The 18,823-nt window shown below is 38.1% G+C and overlaps 1 protein-coding gene, 11 non-coding genes and 1 pseudogene across 17 annotated transcripts in view; all 13 read left to right on the top strand.

Annotated features, from left to right (window-relative positions):
• Nucleotides 1-18,823, top strand: part of TEX14 (testis expressed 14, intercellular bridge forming factor) — a 532,366-nt gene that overhangs the window by 301,012 nt on the left and 212,531 nt on the right. The window lies entirely within an intron of this gene.
• On the top strand, nt 1,027-1,244 carry LOC142747677 (small nucleolar RNA U3). Its single transcript, XR_012881943.1, has one exon. It is a non-coding gene; the product is annotated as a small nucleolar RNA U3 (small nucleolar RNA).
• On the top strand, nt 2,592-2,781 carry LOC142747770 (small nucleolar RNA U3; annotated as a pseudogene).
• Nucleotides 4,132-4,349, top strand: LOC142747727 (small nucleolar RNA U3). The gene has a single exon (XR_012881986.1). It is a non-coding gene; the product is annotated as a small nucleolar RNA U3 (small nucleolar RNA).
• On the top strand, nt 5,691-5,908 carry LOC142747692 (small nucleolar RNA U3). Its single transcript, XR_012881956.1, has one exon. It is a non-coding gene; the product is annotated as a small nucleolar RNA U3 (small nucleolar RNA).
• LOC142747606 (small nucleolar RNA U3) lies at nt 7,256-7,473 on the top strand. Its single transcript, XR_012881882.1, has one exon. It is a non-coding gene; the product is annotated as a small nucleolar RNA U3 (small nucleolar RNA).
• LOC142747691 (small nucleolar RNA U3) lies at nt 8,809-9,026 on the top strand. The gene has a single exon (XR_012881955.1). It is a non-coding gene; the product is annotated as a small nucleolar RNA U3 (small nucleolar RNA).
• LOC142747605 (small nucleolar RNA U3) lies at nt 10,374-10,591 on the top strand. Its single transcript, XR_012881881.1, has one exon. It is a non-coding gene; the product is annotated as a small nucleolar RNA U3 (small nucleolar RNA).
• Nucleotides 11,927-12,144, top strand: LOC142747623 (small nucleolar RNA U3). The gene has a single exon (XR_012881896.1). It is a non-coding gene; the product is annotated as a small nucleolar RNA U3 (small nucleolar RNA).
• Nucleotides 13,492-13,709, top strand: LOC142747736 (small nucleolar RNA U3). The gene has a single exon (XR_012881993.1). It is a non-coding gene; the product is annotated as a small nucleolar RNA U3 (small nucleolar RNA).
• On the top strand, nt 15,045-15,262 carry LOC142747753 (small nucleolar RNA U3). Its single transcript, XR_012882009.1, has one exon. It is a non-coding gene; the product is annotated as a small nucleolar RNA U3 (small nucleolar RNA).
• Nucleotides 16,610-16,827, top strand: LOC142747622 (small nucleolar RNA U3). Its single transcript, XR_012881895.1, has one exon. It is a non-coding gene; the product is annotated as a small nucleolar RNA U3 (small nucleolar RNA).
• Nucleotides 18,175-18,392, top strand: LOC142747739 (small nucleolar RNA U3). Its single transcript, XR_012881996.1, has one exon. It is a non-coding gene; the product is annotated as a small nucleolar RNA U3 (small nucleolar RNA).

Raw genomic sequence — 18,823 nt, 5'->3', positions numbered from 1 at the left:
CCAGATTTATCAATTTTTTTTTAATGTTTTACTATTTTTACAAAGAAAATTACGTGCTTTGAGTCACAATATTATGAGAGCCCTAACGTTTTTATTTTTCTTTCGTTTGACTGGTGCGAGGGCTTATTTTTGTGTCACGAGTTTTTATTGGTACTATTTTTGGTACATGTGAGTTTTTGTTCACTTTTAATTACATCTTTTATTAGAGTTAATGTGGCCCAAAAACAGCGATTATGGCGTTTTGAAATTTCTTTATGGGGTTCACTGTGTGGGTTAAATAATGTTATATTGTAATAGTTTCGACTTTTACGGGCGTGGTGATATCAATTTTGTTTATTTATTTTGTTTTTTTTTAAATTTATTAAAGTTTTTTAAACTTTTACTTTTATTTTTTTGAACACTACTAAAAACTTTATTTTCTTTAGTTTTTTTGTATAAACTCTTTTTATTTAAAGCAGTTGCAAAGAAATACATCAGCAATTACATAAATCGTAAAAAAGGCAGCATTTATGCCTGGCACATTAATACTTTATGACCCCTATGGCCGTTACATATTTCTTAAAGGTACTATCTTGAACACGAAAATTACTTTAGTGGGAGGAGGAGGAGGAGGAGGAGGAGGAGGAGGGACGGAATACATGGCCGTCACTCGGGACACATTCCGGTGATGGCCGTGTATTACCCGGCCCCATAGACTTCTATGGGAGCCGGACGGCCAGGAGAATGGCCGAAAATAGGGCATGTCCCAGTTTTTTGACCACTGGATTTACCGGGCCGTCAAAAAAATCGGTTGTGTGAATAACCCCATTTGGGGTCTATTGTTTTTACTGCGGCCGTGTGACGCCCGTTTTGCGAACGGTCGTCACACGGCTGGGAAAAGCTGTCTAACACTGCAGTCACGGCTCTAACCATTTACAAGGTCTCAATGTTTACAGGAGTCTCTATGTCTCAGGTTGTGTGGATGTCTCTCTAATGTTACACATAGGGTCCTATCCCCCGGAGTGTCGTTCTAGCAAGTCAAGGGTTAAGACTGTACTTTCAGGGATCATTTCTATAGTGTGTAACTGCGGAAATGTGCTCTAAAGTGTCTAAATGCACCAACCACGAGGAAGAGCTGTAGTGATCTCTCCTGAACGGGAAGTGAGCTCTCAGATCTGCTTCATTGTAGGTTCTGATTGCTGTTGATGACCGTTCTCCTTCTTTTTCACAGAGAGGGTGGAGGGGGAGATCTCAAACTGAGTGGTTGCTTCTCAATCTGTACAGAATAATAGTATGAGATGTAGATTTGCTTTTTATCTCTTGATTCATAGCAGTTTGTCATTCTCTACCATCAAAGAACAATTATCTTTCAAATTCAAGTAAATTGACGGCTTTTTCTATGTACGAGAATTTTTAATTGTATTGCACTATATAATGTAATGGGAGATGGAAAAAGAATCTTTGTGGTGGTAAAGTTGGAAAAACTGTGATTCGTCAGTTTTTTTTGGCTTTCGTTATTACGGCGTTCACCGTGCAGTAAAAAATTACAACTTAACTTTATTCTGCGGGTTAATATGATTACGGCGATACCAGATTTATCAATTTTTTTTTAATGTTTTACTATTTTTACAAAGAAAATTACGTGCTTTGAGTCACAATATTATGAGAGCCCTAACGTTTTTATTTTTCTTTCGTTTGACTGGTGCGAGGGCTTATTTTTGTGTCACGAGTTTTTATTGGTACTATTTTTGGTACATGTGAGTTTTTGTTCACTTTTAATTACATCTTTGATTAGAGTTAATGTGGCCCAAAAACAGCGATTATGGCGTTTTGAAATTTCTTTATGGGGTTCACTGTGTGGGTTAAATAATGTTATATTGTAATAGTTTCGACTTTTACGGGCGTGGTGATATCAATTTTGTTTATTTATTTTGGTTTTTCTAAAATTTATTAAAGTTTTTTAAACTTTTACTTTTATTTTTTTGAACACTACTAAAAACTTTATTTTCTTTAGTTTTTTTGTATAAACTCTTTTTATTTAAAGCATTTGCAAAGAAATACATCAGCAATTACATAAATCGTAAAAAAGGCAGCATTTATGCCTGGCACATTAATACTTTATGACCCCTATGGCCGTTACATATTTCTTAAAGGTACTATCTTGAACACGAAAATTACTTTAGTGGGAGGAGGAGGAGGAGGAGGAGGAGGAGGGACGGAATACATGGCCGTCACTCGGGACACATTCCGGTGATGGCCGTGTATTACCCGGCCCCATAGACTTCTATGGGAGCCGGACGGCCAGGAGAATGGCCGAAAATAGGGCATGTCCCAGTTTTTTGACCACTGGATTTACCGGGCCGTCAAAAAAATCGGTTGTGTGAATAACCCCATTTGGGGTCTATTGTTTTTACTGCGGCCGTGTGACGCCCGTTTTGCGAACGGTCGTCACACGGCTGGGAAAAGCTGTCTAACACTGCAGTCACGGCTCTAACCATTTACAAGGTCTCAATGTTTACAGGAGTCTCTATGTCTCAGGTTGTGTGGATGTCTCTCTAATGTTACACATAGGGTCCTATCCCCCGGAGTGTCGTTCTAGCAAGTCAAGGGTTAAGACTGTACTTTCAGGGATCATTTCTATAGTGTGTAACTGCACCAACCACGAGGAAGAGCTGTAGTGATCTCTCCTGAGCGGGAAGTGAGCTCTCAGATCTGCTTCATTGTAGGTTCTGATTGCTGTTGATGACCGTTCTCCTTCTTTTTCACAGAGAGGGTGGAGGGGGAGATCTCAAACTGAGTGGTTGCTTCTCAATCTGTACAGAATAATAGTATGAGATGTAGATTTGCTTTTTATCTCTTGATTCATAGCAGTTTGTCATTCTCTACCATCAAAGAACAATTATCTTTCAAATTCAAGTAAATTGACGGCTTTTTCTTTGTACGAGAATTTTTAATTGTATTGCACTATATAATGTAATGGGAGATGGAAAAAGAATCTTTGTGGTGGTAAAGTTGGAAAAACTGTGATTCGTCAGTTTTTTTTGGCTTTCGTTATTACGGCGTTCACCGTGCAGTAAAAAATTACAACTTAACTTTATTCTGCGGGTTAATATGATTACGGCGATACCAGATTTATCAATTTTTTTTTAATGTTTTACTATTTTTACAAAGAAAATTACGTACTTTGAGTCACAATATTATGAGAGCCCTAACGTTTTTATTTTTCTTTCGTTTGACTGGTGCGAGGGCTTATTTTTGCGTCACGAGTTTTTATTGGTACTATTTTTGGTACATGTGAGTTTTTGTTCACTTTTAATTACATCTTTTATTAGAGTTAATGTGGCCCAAAAACAGCGATTATGGCGTTTTGAAATTTCTTTATGGGGTTCACTGTGTGGGTTAAATAATGTTATATTGTAATAGTTTCGACTTTTACGGGCGTGGTGATATCAATTTTGTTTATTTATTTTGGTTTTTCTAAAATTTATTAAAGTTTTTTAAACTTTTACTTTTATTTTTTTGAACACTACTAAAAACTTTATTTTCTTTAGTTTTTTTGTATAAACTCTTTTTATTTAAAGCATTTGCAAAGAAATACATCAGCAATTACATAAATCGTAAAAAAGGCAGCATTTATGCCTGGCACATTAATACTTTATGACCCCTATGGCCGTTACATATTTCTTAAAGGTACTATCTTGAACACGAAAATTACTTTAGTGGGAGGAGGAGGAGGAGGAGGAGGAGGAGGAGGGACGGAATACATGGCCGTCACTCGGGACACATTCCGGTGATGGCCGTGTATTACCCGGCCCCATAGACTTCTATGGGAGCCGGACGGCCAGGAGAATGGCCGAAAATAGGGCATGTCCCAGTTTTTTGACCACTGGATTTACCGGGCCGTCAAAAAAATCGGTTGTGTGAATAACCCCATTTGGGGTCTATTGTTTTTACTGCGGCCGTGTGACGCCCGTTTTGCGAACGGTCGTCACACGGCCGGGAAAAGCTGTCTAACACTGCAGTCACGGCTCTAACCATTTACAAGGTCTCAATGTTTACAGGAGTCTCTATGTCTCAGGTTGTGTGGATATCTCTCTAATGTTACACATAGGGTCCTATCCCCCGGAGTGTCGTTCTAGCAAGTCAAGGGTGAAGACTGTACTTTCAGGGATCATTTCTATAGTGTGTAACTGCGGAAATGTGCTCTAAAGTGTCTAAATGCACCAACCACGAGGAAGAGCTGTAGTGATCTCTCCTGAGCAGGAAGTGAGCTCTCAGATCTGCTTCATTGTAGGTTCTGATTGCTGTTGATGACCGTTCTCCTTCTTTTTCACAGAGAGGGTGGAGGGGGAGATCTCAAACTGAGTGGTTGCTTCTCAATCTGTACAGAATAATAGTATGAGATGTAGATTTGCTTTTTATCTCTTGATTCATAGCAGTTTGTCATTCTCTACCATCAAAGAACAATTATCTTTCAAATTCAAGTAAATTGACGGCTTTTTCTTTGTACGAGAATTTTTAATTGTATTGCACTATATAATGTAATGGGAGATGGAAAAAGAATCTTTGTGGTGGTAAAGTTGGAAAAACTGTGATTCGTCAGTTTTTTTTGGCTTTCGTTATTACGGCGCTCACCGTGCAGTAAAAAATTACAACTTAACTTTATTCTGCGGGTTAATATGATTACGGCGATACCAGATTTATCAATTTTTTTTTAATGTTTTACTATTTTTACAAAGAAAATTACGTGCTTTGAGTCACAATATTATGAGAGCCCTAACGTTTTTATTTTTCTTTCGTTTGACTGGTGCGAGGGCTTATTTTTGTGTCACGAGTTTTTATTGGTACTATTTTTGGTACATGTGAGTTTTTGTTCACTTTTAATTACATCTTTTATTAGAGTTAATGTGGCCCAAAAACAGCGATTATGGCGTTTTGAAATTTCTTTATGGGGTTCACTGTGTGGGTTAAATAATGTTATATTGTAATAGTTTCGACTTTTACGGGCGTGGTGATATCAATTTTGTTTATTTATTTTGTTTTTTTTAAAATTTATTAAAGTTTTTTAAACTTTTACTTTTATTTTTTTGAACACTACTAAAAACTTTATTTTCTTTAGTTTTTTTGTATAAACTCTTTTTATTTAAAGCAGTTGCAAAGAAATACATCAGCAATTACATAAATCGTAAAAAAGGCAGCATTTATGCCTGGCACATTAATACTTTATGACCCCTATGGCCGTTACATATTTCTTAAAGGTACTATCTTGAACACGAAAATTACTTTAGTGGGAGGAGGAGGAGGAGGAGGAGGGACGGAATACATGGCCGTCACTCGGGACACATTCCGGTGATGGCCGTGTATTACCCGGCCCCATAGACTTCTATGGGAGCCGGACGGCCAGGAGAATGGCCGAAAATAGGGCATGTCCCAGTTTTTTGACCACTGGATTTACCGGGCCGTCAAAAAAATCTGTTGTGTGAATAACCCCATTTGGGGTCTATTGTTTTTACTGCGGCCGTGTGACGCCCGTTTTGCGAACGGTCGTCACACGGCCGGGAAAAGCTGTCTAACACTGCAGTCACGGCTCTAACCATTTACAAGGTCTCAATGTTTACAGGAGTCTCTATGTCTCAGGTTGTGTGGATGTCTCTCTAATGTTACACATAGGGTCCTATCCCCCGGAGTGTCGTTCTAGCAAGTCAAGGGTTAAGACTGTACTTTCAGGGATCATTTCTATAGTGTGTAACTGCGGAAATGTGCTCTAAAGTGTCTAAATGCACCAACCACGAGGAAGAGCTGTAGTGATCTCTCCTGAGCGGGAAGTGAGCTCTCAGATCTGCTTCATTGTAGGTTCTGATTGCTGTTGATGACCGTTCTTCTTCTTTTTCACAGAGAGGGTGGAGGGGGAGATCTCAAACTGAGTGGTTGCTTCTAAATCTGTACAGAATAATAGTATGAGATGTAGATTTGCTTTTTATCTCTTGATTCATAGCAGTTTGTCATTCTCTACCATCAAAGAACAATTATCTTTCAAATTCAAGTAAATTGACGGCTTTTTCTTTGTACGAGAATTTTTAATTGTATTGCACTATATAATGTAATGGGAGATGGAAAAAGAATCTTTGTGGTGGTAAAGTTGGAAAAACTGTGATTCGTCAGTTTTTTTTGGCTTTCGTTATTACGGCGTTCACCGTGCAGTAAAAAATTACAACTTAACTTTATTCTGCGGGTTAATATGATTACGGCGATACCAGATTTATACATTTTTTTTTAATGTTTTACTATTTTTACAAAGAAAATTACGTGCTTTGAGTCACAATATTATGAGAGCCCTAACGTTTTTATTTTTCTTTCGTTTGACTGGTGCGAGGGCTTATTTTTGTGTCACGAGTTTTTATTGGTACTATTTTTGGTACATGTGAGTTTTTGTTCACTTTTAATTACATCTTTTATTAGAGTTAATGTGGCCCAAAAACAGCGATTATGGCGTTTTGAAATTTCTTTATGGGGTTCACTGTGTGGGTTAAATAATGTTATATTGTAATAGTTTCGACTTTTACGGGCGTGGTGATATCAATTTTGTTTATTTATTTTGGTTTTTTTAACATTTATTAAAGTTTTTTAAACTTTTACTTTTATTTTTTTGAACACTACTAAAAACTTTATTTTCTTTAGTTTTTTTGTATAAACTCTTTTTATTTAAAGCAGTTGCAAAGAAATACATCAGCAATTACATAAATCGTAAAAAAGGCAGCATTTATGCCTGGCACATTAATACTTTATGACCCCTATGGCCGTTACATATTTCTTAAAGGTACTATCTTGAACACGAAAATTACTTTAGTGGGAGGAGGAGGAGGAGGAGGAGGAGGAGGGACGGAATACATGGCCGTCACTCGGGACACATTCCGGTGATGGCCGTGTATTACCCGGCCCCATAGACTTCTATGGGAGCCGGACGGCCAGGAGAATGGCCGAAAATAGGGCATGTCCCAGTTTTTTGACCACTGGATTTACCGGGCCGTCAAAAAAATCGGTTGTGTGAATAACCCCATTTGGGGTCTATTGTTTTTACTGCGGCCGTGTGACGCCCGTTTTGCGAACGGTCGTCACACGGCCGGGAAAAGCTGTCTAACACTGCAGTCACGGCTCTAACCATTTACAAGGTCTCAATGTTTACAGGAGTCTCTATGTCTCAGGTTGTGTGGATGTCTCTCTAATGTTACACATAGGGTCCTATCCCCCGGAGTGTCGTTCTAGCAAGTCAAGGGTTAAGACTGTACTTTCAGGAATCATTTCTATAGTGTGTAACTGCGGAAATGTGCTCTAAAGTGTCTAAATGCACCAACCACGAGGAAGAGCTGTAGTGATCTCTCCTGAGCGGGAAGTGAGCTCTCAGATCTGCTTCATTGTAGGTTCTGATTGCTGTTGATGACCGTTCTCCTTCTTTTTCGCAGAGAGGGTGGAGGGGGAGATCTCAAACTGAGTGGTTGCTTCTCAATCTGTACAGAATAATAGCATGAGATGTAGATTTGCTTTTTATCTCTTGATTCATAGCAGTTTGTCATTCTCTACCATCAAAGAACAATTATCTTTCAAATTCAAGTAAATTGACGGCTTTTTCTTTGTACGAGAATTTGTAATTGTATTGCACTATATAATGTAATGGGAGATGGAAAAAGAATCTTTGTGGTGGTAAAGTTGGAAAAACTGTGATTCGTCAGTTTTTTTTGGCTTTCGTTATTACGGCGTTCACCGTGCAGTAAAAAATTACAACTTAACTTTATTCTGCGGGTTAATATGATTACGGCGATACCAGATTTATCAATTTTTTTTTAATGTTTTACTATTTTTACAAAGAAAATTACGTGCTTTGAGTCACAATATTATGAGAGCCCTAACGTTTTTATTTTTCTTTCGTTTGACTGGTGCGAGGGCTTATTTTTGTGTCACGAGTTTTTATTGGTACTATTTTTGGTACATGTGAGTTTTTGTTCACTTTTAATTACATCTTTTATTAGAGTTAATGTGGCCCAAAAACAGCGATTATGGCGTTTTGAAATTTCTTTATGGGGTTCACTGTGTGGGTTAAATAATGTTATATTGTAATAGTTTCGACTTTTACGGGCGTGGTGATATCAATTTTGTTTATTTATTTTGGTTTTTTTAAAATTTATTAAAGTTTTTTAAACTTTTACTTTTATTTTTTTGAACACTACTAAAAACTTTATTTTCTTTAGTTTTTTTGTATAAACTCTTTTTATTTAAAGCAGTTGCAAAGAAATACATCAGCAATTACATAAATCGTAAAAAAGGCAGCATTTATGCCTGGCACATTAATACTTTATGACCCCTATGGCCGTTACATATTTCTTAAAGGTACTATCTTGAACACGAAAATTACTTTAGTGGGAGGAGGAGGAGGAGGGACGGAATACATGGCCGTCACTCGGGACACATTCCGGTGATGGCCGTGTATTACCCGGCCCCATAGACTTCTATGGGAGCCGGACGGCCAGGAGAATGGCCGAAAATAGGGCATGTCCCAGTTTTTTGACCACTGGATTTACCGGGCCGTCAAAAAAATCGGTTGTGTGAATAACCCCATTTGGGGTCTATTGTTTTTACTGCGGCCGTGTGACGCCCGTTTTGCGAACGGTCGTCACACGGCCGGGAAAAGCTGTCTAACACTGCAGTCACGGCTCTAACCATTTACAAGGTCTCAATGTTTACAGGAGTCTCTATGTCTCAGGTTGTGTGGATGTCTCTCTAATGTTACACATAGGGTCCTATCCCCCGGAGTGTCGTTCTAGCAAGTCAAGGGTTAAGACTGTACTTTCAGGGATCATTTCTATAGTGTGTAACTGCGGAAATGTGCTCTAAAGTGTCTAAATGCACCAACCACGAGGAAGAGCTGTAGTGATCTCTCCTGAGCGGGAAGTGAGCTCTCAGATCTGCTTCATTGTAGGTTCTGATTGCTGTTGATGACCGTTCTTCTTCTTTTTCACAGAGAGGGTGGAGGGGGAGATCTCAAACTGAGTGGTTGCTTCTAAATCTGTACAGAATAATAGTATGAGATGTAGATTTGCTTTTTATCTCTTGATTCATAGCAGTTTGTCATTCTCTACCATCAAAGAACAATTATCTTTCAAATTCAAGTAAATTGACGGCTTTTTCTTTGTACGAGAATTTTTAATTGTATTGCACTATATAATGTAATGGGAGATGGAAAAAGAATCTTTGTGGTGGTAAAGTTGGAAAAACTGTGATTCGTCAGTTTTTTTTGGCTTTCGTTATTACGGCGTTCACCGTGCAGTAAAAAATTACAACTTAACTTTATTCTGCGGGTTAATATGATTACGGCGATACCAGATTTATACATTTTTTTTTAATGTTTTACTATTTTTACAAAGAAAATTACGTGCTTTGAGTCACAATATTATGAGAGCCCTAACGTTTTTATTTTTCTTTCGTTTGACTGGTGCGAGGGCTTATTTTTGTGTCACGAGTTTTTATTGGTACTATTTTTGGTACATGTGAGTTTTTGTTCACTTTTAATTACATCTTTTATTAGAGTTAATGTGGCCCAAAAACAGCGATTATGGCGTTTTGAAATTTCTTTATGGGGTTCACTGTGTGGGTTAAATAATGTTATATTGTAATAGTTTCGACTTTTACGGGCGTGGTGATATCAATTTTGTTTATTTATTTTGGTTTTTTTAACATTTATTAAAGTTTTTTAAACTTTTACTTTTATTTTTTTGAACACTACTAAAAACTTTATTTTCTTTAGTTTTTTTGTATAAACTCTTTTTATTTAAAGCAGTTGCAAAGAAATACATCAGCAATTACATAAATCGTAAAAAAGGCAGCATTTATGCCTGGCACATTAATACTTTATGACCCCTATGGCCGTTACATATTTCTTAAAGGTACTATCTTGAACACGAAAATTACTTTAGTGGGAGGAGGAGGAGGAGGAGGAGGAGGAGGGACGGAATACATGGCCGTCACTCGGGACACATTCCGGTGATGGCCGTGTATTACCCGGCCCCATAGACTTCTATGGGAGCCGGACGGCCAGGAGAATGGCCGAAAATAGGGCATGTCCCAGTTTTTTGACCACTGGATTTACCGGGCCGTCAAAAAAATCGGTTGTGTGAATAACCCCATTTGGGGTCTATTGTTTTTACTGCGGCCGTGTGACGCCCGTTTTGCGAACGGTCGTCACACGGCCGGGAAAAGCTGTCTAACACTGCAGTCACGGCTCTAACCATTTACAAGGTCTCAATGTTTACAGGAGTCTCTATGTCTCAGGTTGTGTGGATGTCTCTCTAATGTTACACATAGGGTCCTATCCCCCGGAGTGTCGTTCTAGCAAGTCAAGGGTTAAGACTGTACTTTCAGGAATCATTTCTATAGTGTGTAACTGCGGAAATGTGCTCTAAAGTGTCTAAATGCACCAACCACGAGGAAGAGCTGTAGTGATCTCTCCTGAGCGGGAAGTGAGCTCTCAGATCTGCTTCATTGTAGGTTCTGATTGCTGTTGATGACCGTTCTCCTTCTTTTTCGCAGAGAGGGTGGAGGGGGAGATCTCAAACTGAGTGGTTGCTTCTCAATCTGTACAGAATAATAGCATGAGATGTAGATTTGCTTTTTATCTCTTGATTCATAGCAGTTTGTCATTCTCTACCATCAAAGAACAATTATCTTTCAAATTCAAGTAAATTGACGGCTTTTTCTTTGTACGAGAATTTGTAATTGTATTGCACTATATAATGTAATGGGAGATGGAAAAAGAATCTTTGTGGTGGTAAAGTTGGAAAAACTGTGATTCGTCAGTTTTTTTTGGCTTTCGTTATTACGGCGTTCACCGTGCAGTAAAAAATTACAACTTAACTTTATTCTGCGGGTTAATATGATTACGGCGATACCAGATTTATCAATTTTTTTTTAATGTTTTACTATTTTTACAAAGAAAATTACGTGCTTTGAGTCACAATATTATGAGAGCCCTAACGTTTTTATTTTTCTTTCGTTTGACTGGTGCGAGGGCTTATTTTTGTGTCACGAGTTTTTATTGGTACTATTTTTGGTACATGTGAGTTTTTGTTCACTTTTAATTACATCTTTTATTAGAGTTAATGTGGCCCAAAAACAGCGATTATGGCGTTTTGAAATTTCTTTATGGGGTTCACTGTGTGGGTTAAATAATGTTATATTGTAATAGTTTCGACTTTTACGGGCGTGGTGATATCAATTTTGTTTATTTATTTTGGTTTTTTTAAAATTTATTAAAGTTTTTTAAACTTTTACTTTTATTTTTTTGAACACTACTAAAAACTTTATTTTCTTTAGTTTTTTTGTATAAACTCTTTTTATTTAAAGCAGTTGCAAAGAAATACATCAGCAATTACATAAATCGTAAAAAAGGCAGCATTTATGCCTGGCACATTAATACTTTATGACCCCTATGGCCGTTACATATTTCTTAAAGGTACTATCTTGAACACGAAAATTACTTTAGTGGGAGGAGGAGGAGGAGGGACGGAATACATGGCCGTCACTCGGGACACATTCCGGTGATGGCCGTGTATTACCCGGCCCCATAGACTTCTATGGGAGCCGGACGGCCAGGAGAATGGCCGAAAATAGGGCATGTCCCAGTTTTTTGACCACTGGATTTACCGGGCCGTCAAAAAAATCGGTTGTGTGAATAACCCCATTTGGGGTCTATTGTTTTTACTGCGGCCGTGTGACGCCCGTTTTGCGAACGGTCGTCACACGGCCGGGAAAAGCTGTCTAACACTGCAGTCACGGCTCTAACCATTTACAAGGTCTCAATGTTTACAGGAGTCTCTATGTCTCAGGTTGTGTGGATGTCTCTCTAATGTTACACATAGGGTCCTATCCCCCGGAGTGTCGTTCTAGCAAGTCAAGGGTTAAGACTGTACTTTCAGGGATCATTTCTATAGTGTGTAACTGCGGAAATGTGCTCTAAAGTGTCTAAATGCACCAACCACGAGGAAGAGCTGTAGTGATCTCTCCTGAGCGGGAAGTGAGCTCTCAGATCTGCTTCATTGTAGGTTCTGATTGCTGTTGATGACCGTTCTCCTTCTTTTTCACAGAGAGGGTGGAGGGGGAGATCTCAAACTGAGTGGTTGCTTCTCAATCTGTACAGAATAATAGTATGAGATGTAGATTTGCTTTTTATCTCTTGATTCATAGCAGTTTGTCATTCTCTACCATCAAAGAACAATTATCTTTCAAATTCAAGTAAATTGACGGCTTTTTCTTTGTACGAGAATTTTTAATTGTATTGCACTATATAATGTAATGGGAGATGGAAAAAGAATCTTTGTGGTGGTAAAGTTGGAAAAACTGTGATTCGTCAGTTTTTTTTGGCTTTCGTTATTACGGCGTTCACCGTGCAGTAAAAAATTACAACTTAACTTTATTCTGCGGGTTAATATGATTACGGCGATACCAGATTTATCAATTTTTTTTTAATGTTTTACTATTTTTACAAAGAAAATTACGTGCTTTGAGTCACAATATTATGAGAGCCCTAACGTTTTTATTTTTCTTTCGTTTGACTGGTGCGAGGGCTTATTTTTGTGTCACGAGTTTTTATTGGTACTATTTTTGGTACATGTGAGTTTTTGTTCACTTTTAATTACATCTTTTATTAGAGTTAATGTGGCCCAAAAACAGCGATTATGGCGTTTTGAAATTTCTTTATGGGGTTCACTGTGTGGGTTAAATAATGTTATATTGTAATAGTTTCGACTTTTACGGGCGTGGTGATATCAATTTTGTTTATTTATTTTGTTTTTTTTAAAATTTATTAAAGTTTTTTAAACTTTTACTTTTATTTTTTTGAACACTACTAAAAACTTTATTTTCTTTAGTTTTTTTGTATAAACTCTTTTTATTTAAAGCAGTTGCAAAGAAATACATCAGCAATTACATAAATCGTAAAAAAGGCAGCATTTATGCCTGGCACATTAATACTTTATGACCCCTATGGCCGTTACATATTTCTTAAAGGTACTATCTTGAACACGAAAATTACTTTAGTGGGAGGAGGAGGAGGAGGAGGAGGAGGAGGGACGGAATACATGGCCGTCACTCGGGACACATTCCGGTGATGGCCGTGTATTACCCGGCCCCATAGACTTCTATGGGAGCCGGACGGCCAGGAGAATGGCCGAAAATAGGGCATGTCCCAGTTTTTTGACCACTGGATTTACCGGGCCGTCAAAAAAATCGGTTGTGTGAATAACCCCATTTGGGGTCTATTGTTTTTACTGCGGCCGTGTGACGCCCGTTTTGCGAACGGTCGTCACACGGCCGGGAAAAGCTGTCTAACACTGCAGTCACGGCTCTAACCATTTACAAGGTCTCAATGTTTACAGGAGTCTCTATGTCTCAGGTTGTGTGGATGTCTCTCTAATGTTACACATAGGGTCCTATCCCCCGGAGTGTCGTTCTAGCAAGTCAAGGGTTAAGACTGTACTTTCAGCGATCATTTCTATAGTGTGTAACTGCGGAAATGTGCTCTAAAGTGTCTAAATGCACCAACCACGAGGAAGAGCTGTAGTGATCTCTCCTGAGCGGGAAGTGAGCTCTCAGATCTGCTTCATTGTAGGTTCTGATTGCTGTTGATGACCGTTCTCCTTCTTTTTCACAGAGAGGGTGGAGGGGGAGATCTCAAACTGAGTGGTTGCTTCTCAATCTGTACAGAATAATAGTATGAGATGTAGATTTGCTTTTTATCTCTTGATTTATAGCAGTTTGTCATTCTCTACCATCAAAGAACAATTATCTTTCAAATTCAAGTAAATTGACGGCTTTTTCTTTGTACGAGAATTTTTAATTGTATTGCACTATATAGTGTAATGGGAGATGGAAAAAGAATCTTTGTGGTGGTAAAGTTGGAAAAACTGTGATTCGTCAGTTTTTTTTGGCTTTCGTTATTACGGCGTTCACCGTGCAGTAAAAAATTACAACTTAACTTTATTCTGCGGGTTAATATGATTACGGCGATACCAGATTTATCAATTTTTTTTTAATGTTTTACTATTTTTACAAAGAAAATTACGTGCTTTGAGTCACAATATTATGAGAGCCCTAACGTTTTTATTTTTCTTTCGTTTGACTGGTGCGAGGGCTTACTTTTGTGTCACGAGTTTTTATTGGTACTATTTTTGGTACATGTGAGTTTTTGTTCACTTTTAATTACATCTTTTATTAGAGTTAATGTGGCCCAAAAACAGCGATTATGGCGTTTTGAAATTTCTTTATGGGGTTCACTGTGTGGGTTAAATAATGTTATATTGTAATAGTTTCGACTTTTACGGGCGTGGTGATATCAATTTTGTTTATTTATTTTGTTTTTTTTTAAATTTATTAAAGTTTTTTAAACTTTTACTTTTATTTTTTTGAACACTACTAAAAACTTTATTTTCTTTAGTTTTTTTGTATAAACTCTTTTTATTTAAAGCAGTTGCAAAGAAATACATCAGCAATTACATAAATCGTAAAAAAGGCAGCATTTATGCCTGGCACATTAATACTTTATGACCCCTATGGCCGTTACATATTTCTTAAAGGTACTATCTTGAACACGAAAATTACTTTAGTGGGAGGAGGAGGAGGAGGGACGGAATACATGGCCGTCACTCGGGACACATTCCGGTGATGGCCGTGTATTACCCGGCCCCATAGACTTCTATGGGAGCCGGACGGCCAGGAGAATGGCCGAAAATAGGGCATGTCCCAGTTTTTTGACCACTGGATTTACCGGGCCGTCAAAAAAATCGGTTGTGTGAATAACCCCATTTGGGGTCTATTGTTTTTACTGCGGCCGTGTGACGCCCGTTTTGCGAACGGTCGTCACACGGCCGGGAAAAGCTGTCTAACACTGCAGTCACGGCTCTAACCATTTACAAGGTCTCAATGTTTACAGGAGTCTCTATGTCTCAGGTTGTGTGGATGTCTCTCTAATGTTACACATAGGGTCCTATCCCCCGGAGTGTCGTTCTAGCAAGTCAAGGGTTAAGACTGTACTTTCAGGGATCATTTCTATAGTGTGTAGCTGCGGAAATGTGCTCTAAAGTGTCTAAATGCACCAACCATGAGGAAGAGCTGTAGTGATCTCTCCTGAGCGGGAAGTGAGCTCTCAGATCTGCTTCATTGTAGGTTCTGATTGCTGTTGATGACTGTTCTCCTTCTTTTTCACAGAGAGGGTGGAGGGGGAGATCTCAAACTGAGTGGTTGCTTCTCAATCTGTACAGAATAATAGTATGAGATTTAGATTTGCTTTTTATCTCTTGATTCATAGCAGTTTGTCATTCTCTACCATCAAAGAACAATTATCTTTCAAATTCAAGTAAATTGACGGCTTTTTCTTTGTACGAGAATTTTTAATTGTATTGCACTATATAATGTAATGGGAGATGGAAAAAGAATCTTTGTGGTGGTAAAGTTGGAAAAACTGTGATTCGTCAGTTTTTTTTGGCTTTCGTTATTACGGCGTTCACCGTGCAGTAAAAAATTACAACTTAACTTTATTCTGCGGGTTAATATGATTACGGCGATACCAGATTTATCAAATTTTTTTTAATGTTTTACTATTTTTACAAAGAAAATTACGTGCTTTGAGTCACAATATTATGAGAGCCCTAACGTTTTTATTTTTCTTTCGTTTGACTGGTGCGAGGGCTTATTTTTGTGTCACGAGTTTTTATTGGTACTATTTTTGGTACATGTGAGTTTTTGTTCACTTTTAATTACATCTTTTATTAGAGTTAATGTGGCCCAAAAACAGCGATTATGGCGTTTTGAAATTTCTTTATGGGGTTCACTGTGTGGGTTAAATAATGTTATATTGTAATAGTTTCGACTTTTACGGGCGTGGTGATATCAATTTTGTTTATTTATTTTGTTTTTTTTAAAATTTATTAAAGTTTTTTAAACTTTTACTTTTATTTTTTTGAACACTACTAAAAACTTTATTTTCTTTAGTTTTTTTGTATAAACTCTTTTTATTTAAAGCAGTTGCAAAGAAATACATCAGCAATTACATAAATCGTAAAAAAGGCAGCATTTATGCCTGGCACATTAATACTTTATGACCCCTATGGCCGTTACATATTTCTTAAAGGTACTATCTTGAACACGAAAATTACTTTAGTGGGAGGAGGAGGAGGAGGAGGAGGAGGAGGGACGGAATACATGGCCGTCACTCGGGACACATTCCGGTGATGGCCGTGTATTACCCGGCCCCATAGACTTCTATGGGAGCCGGACGGCCAGGAGAATGGCCGAAAATAGGGCATGTCCCAGTTTTTTGACCACTGGATTTACCGGGCCGTCAAAAAAATCGGTTGTGTGAATAACCCCATTTGGGGTCTATTGTTTTTACTGCGGCCGTGTGACGCCCGTTTTGCGAACGGTCGTCACACGGCCGGGAAAAGCTGTCTAACACTGCAGTCACGGCTCTAACCATTTACAAGGTCTCAATGTTTACAGGAGTCTCTATGTCTCAGGTTGTGTGGATGTCTCTCTAATGTTACACATAGGGTCCTATCCCCCGGAGTGTCGTTCTAGCAAGTCAAGGGTTAAGACTGTACTTTCAGGGATCATTTCTATAGTGTGTAACTGCGGAAATGTGCTCTAAAGTGTCTAAATGCACCAACCACGAGGAAGAGCTGTAGTGATCTCTCCTGAGCGGGAAGTGAGCTCTCAGATCTGCTTCATTGTAGGTTCTGATTGCTGTTGATGACCGTTCTCCTTCTTTTTCACAGAGAGGGTGGAGGGGGAGATCTCAAACTGAGTGGTTGCTTCTCAATCTGTACAGAATAATAGTATGAGATGTAGATTTGCTTTTTATCTCTTGATTCATAGCAGTTTGTCATTCTCTACCATCAAAGAACAATTATCTTTCAAATTCAAGTAAATTGACGGCTTTTTCTTTGTACGAGAATTTTTAATTGTATTGCACTATATAATGTAATGGGAGATGGAAAAAGAATCTTTGTGCTGGTAAAGTTGGAAAAACTGTGATTCGTCAGTTTTTTTTGGCTTTCGTTATTACGGCGTTCACCGTGCAGTAAAAAATTACAACTTAACTTTATTCTGCGGGTTAATATGATTACGGCGATACCAGATTTATACATTTTTTTTTAATGTTTTACTATTTTTACAAAGAAAATTACGTGCTTTGAGTCACAATATTATGAGAGCCCTAACGTTTTTATTTTTCTTTCGTTTGACTGGTGCGAGGGCTTATTTTTGTGTCACGAGTTTTTATTGGTACTATTTTTGGTACATGTGAGTTTTTGTTCACTTTTAATTACATCTTTTATTAGAGTTAATGTGGCCCAAAAACAGCGATTATGGCGTTTTGAAATTTCTTTATGGGGTTCACTGTGTGGGTTAAATAATGTTATATTGTAATAGTTTCGACTTTTACGGGCGTGGTGATATCAATTTTGTTTATTTATTTTGTTTTTTTTAAAATTTATTAAAGTTTTTTAAACTTTTACTTTTATTTTTTTGAACACTACTAAAAACTTTATTTTCTTTAGTTTTTTTGTATAAACTCTTTTTATTTAAAGCAGTTGCAAAGAAATACATCAGCAATTACATAAATCGTAAAAAAGGCAGCATTTATGCCTGGCACATTAATACTTTATGACCCCTATGGCCGTTACATATTTCTTAAAGGTACTATCTTGAACACGAAAATTACTTTAGTGGGAGGAGGAGGAGGAGGAGGAGGAGGAGGGACGGAATACATGGCCGTCACTCGGGACACATTCCGGTGATGGCCGTGTATTACCCGGCCCCATAGACTTCTATGGGAGCCGGACGGCCAGGAGAATGGCCGAAAATAGGGCATGTCCCAGTTTTTTGACCACTGGATTTACCGGGCCGTCAAAAAAATCGGTTGTGTGAATAACCCCATTTGGGGTCTATTGTTTTTACTGCGGCCGTGTGACGCCCGTTTTGCGAACGGTCGTCACACGGCCGGGAAAAGCTGTCTAACACTGCAGTCACGGCTCTAACCATTTACAAGGTCTCAATGTTTACAGGAGTCTCTATGTCTCAGGTTGTGTGGATGTCTCTCTAATGTTACACATAGGGTCCTATCCCCCGGAGTGTCGTTCTAGCAAGTCAAGGGTTAAGACTGTACTTTCAGGGATCATTTCTATAGTGTGTAACTGCGGAAATGTGCTCTAAAGTGTCTAAATGCACCAACCACGAGAAAGAGCTGTAGTGATCTCTCCTGAGCGGGAAGTGAGCTCTCAGATCTGCTTCATTGTAGGTTCTGATTGCTGTTGATGACCGTTCTTCTTCTTTTTCACAGAGAGGGTGGAGGGGGAGATCTCAAACTGAGTGGTTGCTTCTCAATCTGTACAGAATAATAGTATGAGATGTAGATTTGCTTTTTATCTCTTGATTCATAGCAGTTTGTCATTCTCTACCATCAAAGAACAATTATCTTTCAAATTCAAGTAAATTGACGGCTTTTTCTTTGTACGAGAATTTTTAATTGTATTGCACTATATAATGTAATGGGAGATGGAAAAAGAATCTTTGTGGTGGTAAAGTTGGAAAAACTGTGATTCGTCAGTTTTTTTTGGCTTTCGTTATTACGGCGTTCACCGTGCAGTAAAAAATTACAACTTAACTTTATTCTGCGGGTTAATATGATTACGGCGATACCAGATTTATCAATTTTTTTTAAATGTTTTACTATTTTTACAAAGAAAATTACGTGCTTTGAGTCACAATATTATGAGAGCCCTAACGTTTTTATTTTTCTTTCGTT

This window comes from Rhinoderma darwinii, chromosome 2, assembly GCF_050947455.1.
Source record: "Rhinoderma darwinii isolate aRhiDar2 chromosome 2, aRhiDar2.hap1, whole genome shotgun sequence".
In the NCBI taxonomy this organism is placed as follows: Eukaryota; Metazoa; Chordata; class Amphibia; order Anura; family Rhinodermatidae; genus Rhinoderma; species Rhinoderma darwinii.
This window is presented reverse-complemented; position numbering and strand designations above follow the sequence as displayed.